An 8,280-nucleotide genomic window follows, 5' to 3' on the forward strand; every position below is an offset into this window, starting at 1 on the left:
CGGGAGCTCTCTTCTATCCGAACCGCCGCTCCAGTACGAATCCTGCTCCGATCCTAGCTCCGGTGATCCGACGCGAAAAGGGGGTCAAGTGTTCTTGGTCTCCGTCAAGCGTTCTTGACAGTCGATCACCAAAACTCCTGATCCGCTGGCCGTACGACGCGAAGAGGGGGTAAAGCGTTTTTGCCTCCGTCAAGCGTTCTTGACAGCCGTACGCCAGTATCCTAGACTTTGCGCACCGGCGAGAAAAGGGGGTGAAGTGTTCTTCGCCTCCGCCAAGCGTTCTTGGCAGTCGGTCGTAAGGTTCCTGTGCAATCTACATTTTTGCGAAGCGTCCCTCATTGCATAGAGGGAACGCCCACCGCGTTATCCGCGCCGCGACCGTCATCCGCCGCTGGCGTATACTTCGCGTACGCGTATTCGTATTGCTATACCGCCGACCGCGCCTCGCGTCCGTCTTGGGATTCGGAGATTCCCCCGCGTTTTCCGCCGTACTCGTGCCGTAATTCACACGTATAGTTTTTCTGTTCGTGCCGTCCGTAATATCGTAGTTTCTTTGTCCGCGCCTCGTAGTTTTTCTATACACGTCTTGTATCCGTCTCGTCTGCTTGCCGTCTCGACAATATACACAACATACACCTCTACACCGGCACACGATTACACACCTGCTTGTCACTTGCGAACACGTACACACACTCATTTGTAAATACACACACTACACACAATAAACGTTTCTTTCTGTCTCTTGTAAAATACTGTGTCTAATCTAAATTTGATCCTGCATTCTCTCTTCCCGTGCGAACTTTTTTCGCGACTAGCGAAAATTACGACGAGCTGATCCGCGCGGAAATTAGGTTGTTTCAATAATAAAACAAGTAAGAGTTAATGAATAGTAACCAATATTAATATAATAAGCTATGTGTTTAAAAAGTATATTTTTTTCTTTATTAGGTTATAATTTACGAAAATTTACAATATAAAGTACTGTTTTTCAATAAAGAAGCGCTATTGGGCCAACATATATTAGGAAATCTAAATGACATAAATTTACTACTACACACGCACACAATTTGGTTTTATGTCAAGGAGGCCCGGTGATTAACTGTTAATGATATAATATTAAACTACAATTTTACATTTCCTTGTGAAGAACATAAATTAGATATATTGAGCCACTGTATTTATTATTATATCACAATGCGAATGCGCCAGTACGCCAAACAAATAAATAATGATTTAATGAAAACAAGTTGTCAAAAAAAGAAACAAGCTCGTTTATATAATACATAAAAATGTAGAAAATGTAGTACAAGATTCAATTTTTTAACTCATGTTACGAATTTTATTTTTGAGTTTATTAACAAAATTTAATAAAAGATGTTTATGCAATTATTTTAATTCATGTTACGAATATTTTTATGTTTATCAACAAAATTTAATAAAAGATGTTTATGCAATTATTTTAATTCATGTTACGAATATTTTTATGTTTATCAACAAAATTTAATAAAAGATGTTTGTGCAATTATTACAACAATTTCTTTAATTATTATAGTTTCTTTTATTATTATATGTTTCTTTTATTAAGATCTTATTAGCAGGTGATCTATTCACATATCTTTTAAAATACTTTGTGGGGTTAGGTAATATACGCCACCTTCTGGTTAACTGCGGAATGTCCTCAGGAAAATCACAGTGATTTTATATGAGTAGAATCATCTATTATTCTTACACCGTGATCGTAACCTTTGCCGTACGATCTCTTCATCCAACTACCATCCGCTACAACAGTAATGTACGGAATGCCATTTATTGTTTCGTTGTTCTCTATAGCGAGTCGTTTTTCAATCTCGCCTGCTATTTTCATGTTTTCCCAGGCAGTTTTTTGGAATTCATCAACTAAATCTTCGCGACACTTAATATATGTAGGTTCAGTCATGCAATTGATATTCATGCCTGCACACATTTCGCGCAGCGTTGAATATCCAATTCCGGCTGTAATTGTTGTTGTTACAGCAGCTTTGTTCAGATCTAATTGATCTGGTTTTCTGGGTTCTGACCAAACAGTTGCTTCACAATTGCACTTGTAAAACAATTGCGTTAATAACCCACGCTGATTGAAATTGGTGAGTATCCAATCCTCAAATCGGCAATTTGTTCTGGTATGATTAATATATACTCTACGTATTTCTTTCAATAAGAAAGCTAGATCGACAATGCAACGACCCTCAGGCATATTCTCTTGAACACGACCTATATCCAAATTGCCCTTTTCGATAAGAAATGGCAATTTCACTTTGTCATCGCTTCCATTGTCGACCCTTTCATACGTATCATCATTTATAATACTTACACCTGATGAACTGTTGAACTCTGAATGTATAACAGCGGAAACAGTGACAGATTCAACTGATTTCCGATCATCAATACATTCGTTGTTACTATTCTTACTGCTAATGGATTTCTCCTTTAGCTTCTTCAACAATTGTCGCCTGCAAAAAAGTAAAAATATTAATAAACAGAAATATATAATATCTTCAATAATTAATAAATAAATTTAACGATTTTTAACTATTGATAATTAAAATAATTGCAAAACCTCTGAAAAGCGACAGCAATCCTTTGTTTTCATACTTACTATTACACATTATTATGCTTTTACTATAAACTAAATGGATATATATATTATCGTATTTATAAACATTCTTGTATTGTTGTCACATACAGACATGCATCAGGTTTCTATTTTACCAGTTTTTCCTCTAACAGACGCATCAGGTTTTTTTTACCAGTTCCGTCTAAATATACGAGTCCGTTTTTTTTTCACTAGACGCGTCTAAATAGACGCGTCAGGTTTTTAGCCAGTTCCGTCTAAATAGACGCATCAAGTATTTTTTTCACCAGTTCCGTCTAAATAGATGCGTCAGGTATTTTTGAACCAGTTCCGTATAAACAAGCGCATCAGGTATTTTATCATCACTTTTGTCTAAATAGACGTATTGTAGGATGGTTTCGATAGCGCACATCACTAATTGGCCAATTTAAAATAAAATATTTTTATTGATAAAGTAGTGAAAAGTTACTCGGCACCGGCTAATGTGAATGGATGAAGGTGCTATCGCACTTATGTGCGAACGGAATCTTCCCGGTATTATGAGGTCTGTTTTCTATGGCTGAATGAGTGTACGTTTGGAACAAAGTAAGATAGGTATATATTTAATAGTTTTCAAAAGCGAGAAAGAAAGTTCTAATGCAGTAGGAACAGAAAACAGACCATTTATCTTGCTAGTTACAATTACTCTACTACTATATATATATTTAATAATACATAATAATAAAACTACTACTATACACTACTATTTTTTAAAATCTTCTATTGAACCTAAAATAAACAAAGGATTGCGGTCTTTCTTTTCAGAAAAATATTTTTTTTATTTTAGTTTGTAATTTATATTCTAGTAAAAGTATTGCTCGTTTTGTCTCTCAGAAGCTGTTCAGAGTCGCTCTGAACGAATCTAGTGTACTTGGATATGATCAATTTAATGCTATAAATTGCTCACAAAGATCTGCACATTCAGAGCCGATTCCTGCAGGCACCGCCTCTTATCCCCCCACTACTGCTCGATGCTTGGCGGCCTCAGCGACGTAGCAATAGCACCGCGCGCGCGATCGGCAGCTAGGCCCATGGACCTATAATATATGGACCGAGCATCTCCGCCATATGCCTATAGAATAGACAAGGAAACCGTGATGTCAGGGTATAAAGTAGGACAGCATGATTCGCACGTACTCTCCCTCTCCATACTAACCTACATGCGCTGCTGCCATAGGTCTATGAGCAGCGCATGTAAGTTAGTTAGGTTAGTATGGAGAGGGAAAGTACGTGCAAATCATGCTGTCTCACTTTATATCCTGGCATCATGGTTTCCTTGTCTATGCTCGGTCCATATATTATAGGTCCATAGCTAGGCCGCTGATGCTGCCGAGCATCGAGCGGTAGTGGGGGGGATAGGAGGCGGTGTGTCTGCAGAAATCGACTCGGAATGTGCAGATCTTTTTAAATACTTCGAAACATTCTTTGATTGATCAATTCGTAAAATTCTTTCTTCTGATTGATCAACGAAGCATTTGCAGCATCACATCCAGGTACACTGGGTTCGTTCGGAGCGACTCCGAGCAGTTCCCGAGAGACAAAACGAACAATGCGAAAATACCAATAAATGATGTATACATACCTCTTTAACCATGCCTTCTTTCGGGAATGTCTCCACATAGATGAAGGCAGGTATTTCGCGCAATAACTTTTGCCACAACGACTTAATTCACGTTTACGTCCCTTTAACTCACAACGATCGTCCTGTGGAGAAATTGCAGGCACCAATCGCTGTGAGTCTGTATTAATTTCAACGTGCTCAAACGGGACATTTATCTGTTCCATCGTCTTATACAAATGACTTATAGATACGAAAACTATAAGACGTATTTATATATGCAACGATTGGAAGTTGCGAAATTACGTTGCTCTCTAACACTTTCCGTTACGCTTGTCACGATCAGTCGTTACGGTTACGATTGTTTTGATTCGCGGCGTGACACGACGCGGCATTCCCTCCACTGTCCTCCGTTAGAGCCATCAACATATAGATATCGATGGTTAGAGCAGATTCGTGATCACGTCGCATCGCTGCCAATCACTCTGCGTGTCGTGATTCGCGGGTGGATATATAGCAGCACGAAACGCTGTTTTATATTTCAATTTTATCTTTCTGTTTTATTTCATTGAAATAAAGTGAATAAAATGCTTATTTGTATAATTGTAAAATGATGACTGTCATGTTTTAATAATTTAATTACGAAATTAATTTCAAATTGGATCTAATTCAAATAATAATTATTGCACAACAAAACAGTTAATTAGAATTTAGATTATATTTTATATTATAATACTTGCCACTTTGGTATCGTTTTTCTCACTGCAGCGTTGCGCATCGCACGGTACCGAGATGACAAATGTTATGACAAATATAATCCATCGTTTTATGATGCAGTATTATTCAATCATTTCATCCAATTTGAAATTTCAAAAATAAATCATAAAAATATCACTTACGGTAATTTTGTAATAATGTAAATATGGAATTTATTCAGTTTGTTTCGACATACCAATTTTTCCTGTCTGGCATTATGATAGTGATACTTTTTTCAAAACTTTTGGTTTCTACGAAGAAAAAGTTTTTTTTTCGTACTTATAACTTTATAGCGTTTCTACTTTCGTACATATAAAATTTTATGATTGTCTCAAAAGATTTGAGACAATACTTGTCGTTGGGGTATTGATCAGGAAACATTTCCTCTAAAAATAACATTTTTTAAAATAATATTTAAAAAAAAATTAAAAAAAATTTTTTTTTTAAACAAAATAACATTTTCTCTTTTCCTCTTTTTTCTGAACGCGTTTATTCGGAATCTTTATTACGAAACCTGCAAAACGATATAGAATTTTTCAAATATTTTTACTATCTGTCTAGAACTTTCTCACAAGTATTCAGGGGGGGGGGGAATAACAAAAATATTATTTATATGTAAAAAAAAACAAATACATTGAATTTGCACATTCGTTTGTTGAATGATCTCATATGAAATAGCGCGGACGTACCAGAAGATCAGAATCGAAATACACTACAAGCGGTAGTACAGTTGGTTGAGTGGCGAGGTCCGTGGATTACCACGCGGGAGACCAGGGATCGAGGCGAGCCCCCCTGGCTCCCAAAGCAAATAGTGATTTTTTCCAGGATCAATCTGCGCCAGAGCATACTACCGCATCAGGATATACACCCGCACCAGGATATACATCATAAAAAAATAAAAATCGAGCGCCACGTTCGTGGCGCCAAATTTTTTTTCTTTAATTTTGCCACATAAATTAAATGAAATCCTGTACTATGTCATTTCAACGTATTCTAAAATATACATATAGTCTTGGAAAGGACATACTAATCAAAAAGTTAACGCTGCCTTACGTACGTATATGTAATTAAAAGTATATAAATATATGAAAACAAAGAATTTGAAAGAGAAGAGAAGAATATCTTGTTGAATCATATATTTTTATAAATATCCGTCGGACTGGAAAGAACTTACATTACGCAAGTGATATATACTCGGTAAAAATAAAAATGTTGCTATATAGTATATTGTTTGACGTTGAATATATTACTCATGGGAATAAAAAAAAATTAAAAATAAAAGAAATGGTTAACGAAAAAATTGATGTATGCGTGAAAAAAGTGATATCGCTCTGCAACATCATTTTGCAATATTATTAAAAATATTTGTTTATATATATATTTTTGCTTGTTAAAAATGAATCCGTTGTGTACATAACAAAATTTTAACGAACTCGTGATCAGCAGACAAAAGTACATAGGAAATATATACATATATATTGTTACGCCCGCACGACCGAATTCGCGAACGTGAGCAAGCCCGCGCTCCCGCGACGCGGAAATGAATAAACACAGGAGATTGCGGAGAAACACAGAACACTCTCTTTATTGCGAACAGATTACAAAGCGATTAGAGAAAGACGGGACGTTTCACGTCCGAACGTAACGAGCGTCAGTCCCAGACTTGGTGATAACCAAAAGACAGCGTTGTCAAGACAACGCGTTCTTCTTTTCGAAAAGCGAAGGCGATCCACCGTCGGCACGGAACGGGCATAACACTGCCCCTCCTCTTTCTCAGATTGTCCCGACAATCAAGCTTCTCAGTGACGGTTTCTTGCTCTACCCTGAGCTGCTGCTCTCGCTGCTGCTACAGGTTACCGAGCACCGTTTCTCCTAGCGTCAAAAGACTTTTAAGTTGGACCCCTTTCGATCCTTCCTAGGAGATGGCCAGTCTCCTTGATATCGAATTCCGGGAATCCTTCTTTGTCTCTTCGGGATCCACTTGACTCTTCTCTTGAGCCTTGTGCATTTCTCTCTTCCTTTTTCGGACAAGGGTGGGAATTCAGACTTCTTCTGCGGTACCTCCGTCCCGCAGGACTTCCCCAAGTCCCCGCCTTGGCATTTGCCCAACGTCCCGCCGAAAAACCGCAAATTAAAAACGCGCGGGCAAGGCGGTCTTCTTAAAAAAAAAAACGAAACGCAGCTCGAAGAGAAAGGTGGTCCATAGCCCTGCCAACCTCCCGGAGTATCCGAGTCATCCTCCCATTTCTCTCGTCACGACTCTGTAACTTCAACAAATTAAAACAGGCAGCTTATATTGCAAAGAATATCAAACACTTATGTATGGTAATTTTACAAATTTATATTTGATTTTGTGCAAAGGCCAAACTTGAAGATCACATAATTGACTGACTTTAAATATACCCAAATCTACAGAACTGCATGGATAATTATAAAGTTCCTCTACAGTTTTAAATTTACGACCTATTACAACGTAATTGCCTTCATTCGACGTTGCGATATTTTCTATACAGACGATATCTTTTTCTATGAAGCAACAATTATCTGAAGATGTAACTGAAATAATAAAATGATGAAATTCAATCTTGGAAAATTGTGGATTGAAGCAACCTGATACCAATGGTCCTTTCTGGTGTCGAGTCTTTACATTGATTCTTGAAACATTTACATTGTCAGAATTTATTTCACAGAAACCTTTTTCCGCATAGCGATTGCTAATTTGCTCTAAAGGTTTCTCTGATTTTCTTAAATTAGATTTCAACTCTTTCATAAAATTTTCAAACGGAAAAGCACTAAAAGTATCTAATGGTCCAAATTGTTTTACGCAATCAGATATGTGTAAAAGACCATGAATATTATGAGATGCAAATTCGGGCCCATAAATTTTAATAAAACATTCAACGAAATGTTTCAATAATTTATCAGCATATTCAATATATTCGACTGTGCTTTTCTGACATAAAATGCGAACAGCAACATGCAAAGTGAGAAAATTGGAGAGGATATTAGAATTCAATTCTTTTTTTAATATAACGGGACCGGTATATAACAAAAATTGTCTCAATTCAGTTGCTTTCCACTGTGAAAAATCTTGTATTTCTCGTGGCCTTCTAGCAAATTCTTTTGGAATAAAATGTCTCATGTTAAGAAGAGATTTGGAAACATTTTTTATTTTAGACGAGGATAAACATCTAATTTTAAGAGGACCAGTTATCCATAAACTTATTAGCTTTTTAACAACACCAATGCATATCAGATGCATGTAATCTAATGGAATCTGAGATACAATGTCAAAATTTTGAATGTTTAATAGAAT

The sequence above is a fragment of the Cyphomyrmex costatus genome, unplaced genomic scaffold, assembly GCF_001594065.2.
Source record: "Cyphomyrmex costatus isolate MS0001 unplaced genomic scaffold, Ccosl1.0 scaffold352, whole genome shotgun sequence".
Lineage (NCBI taxonomy): Eukaryota > Metazoa > Arthropoda > Insecta > Hymenoptera > Formicidae > Cyphomyrmex > Cyphomyrmex costatus.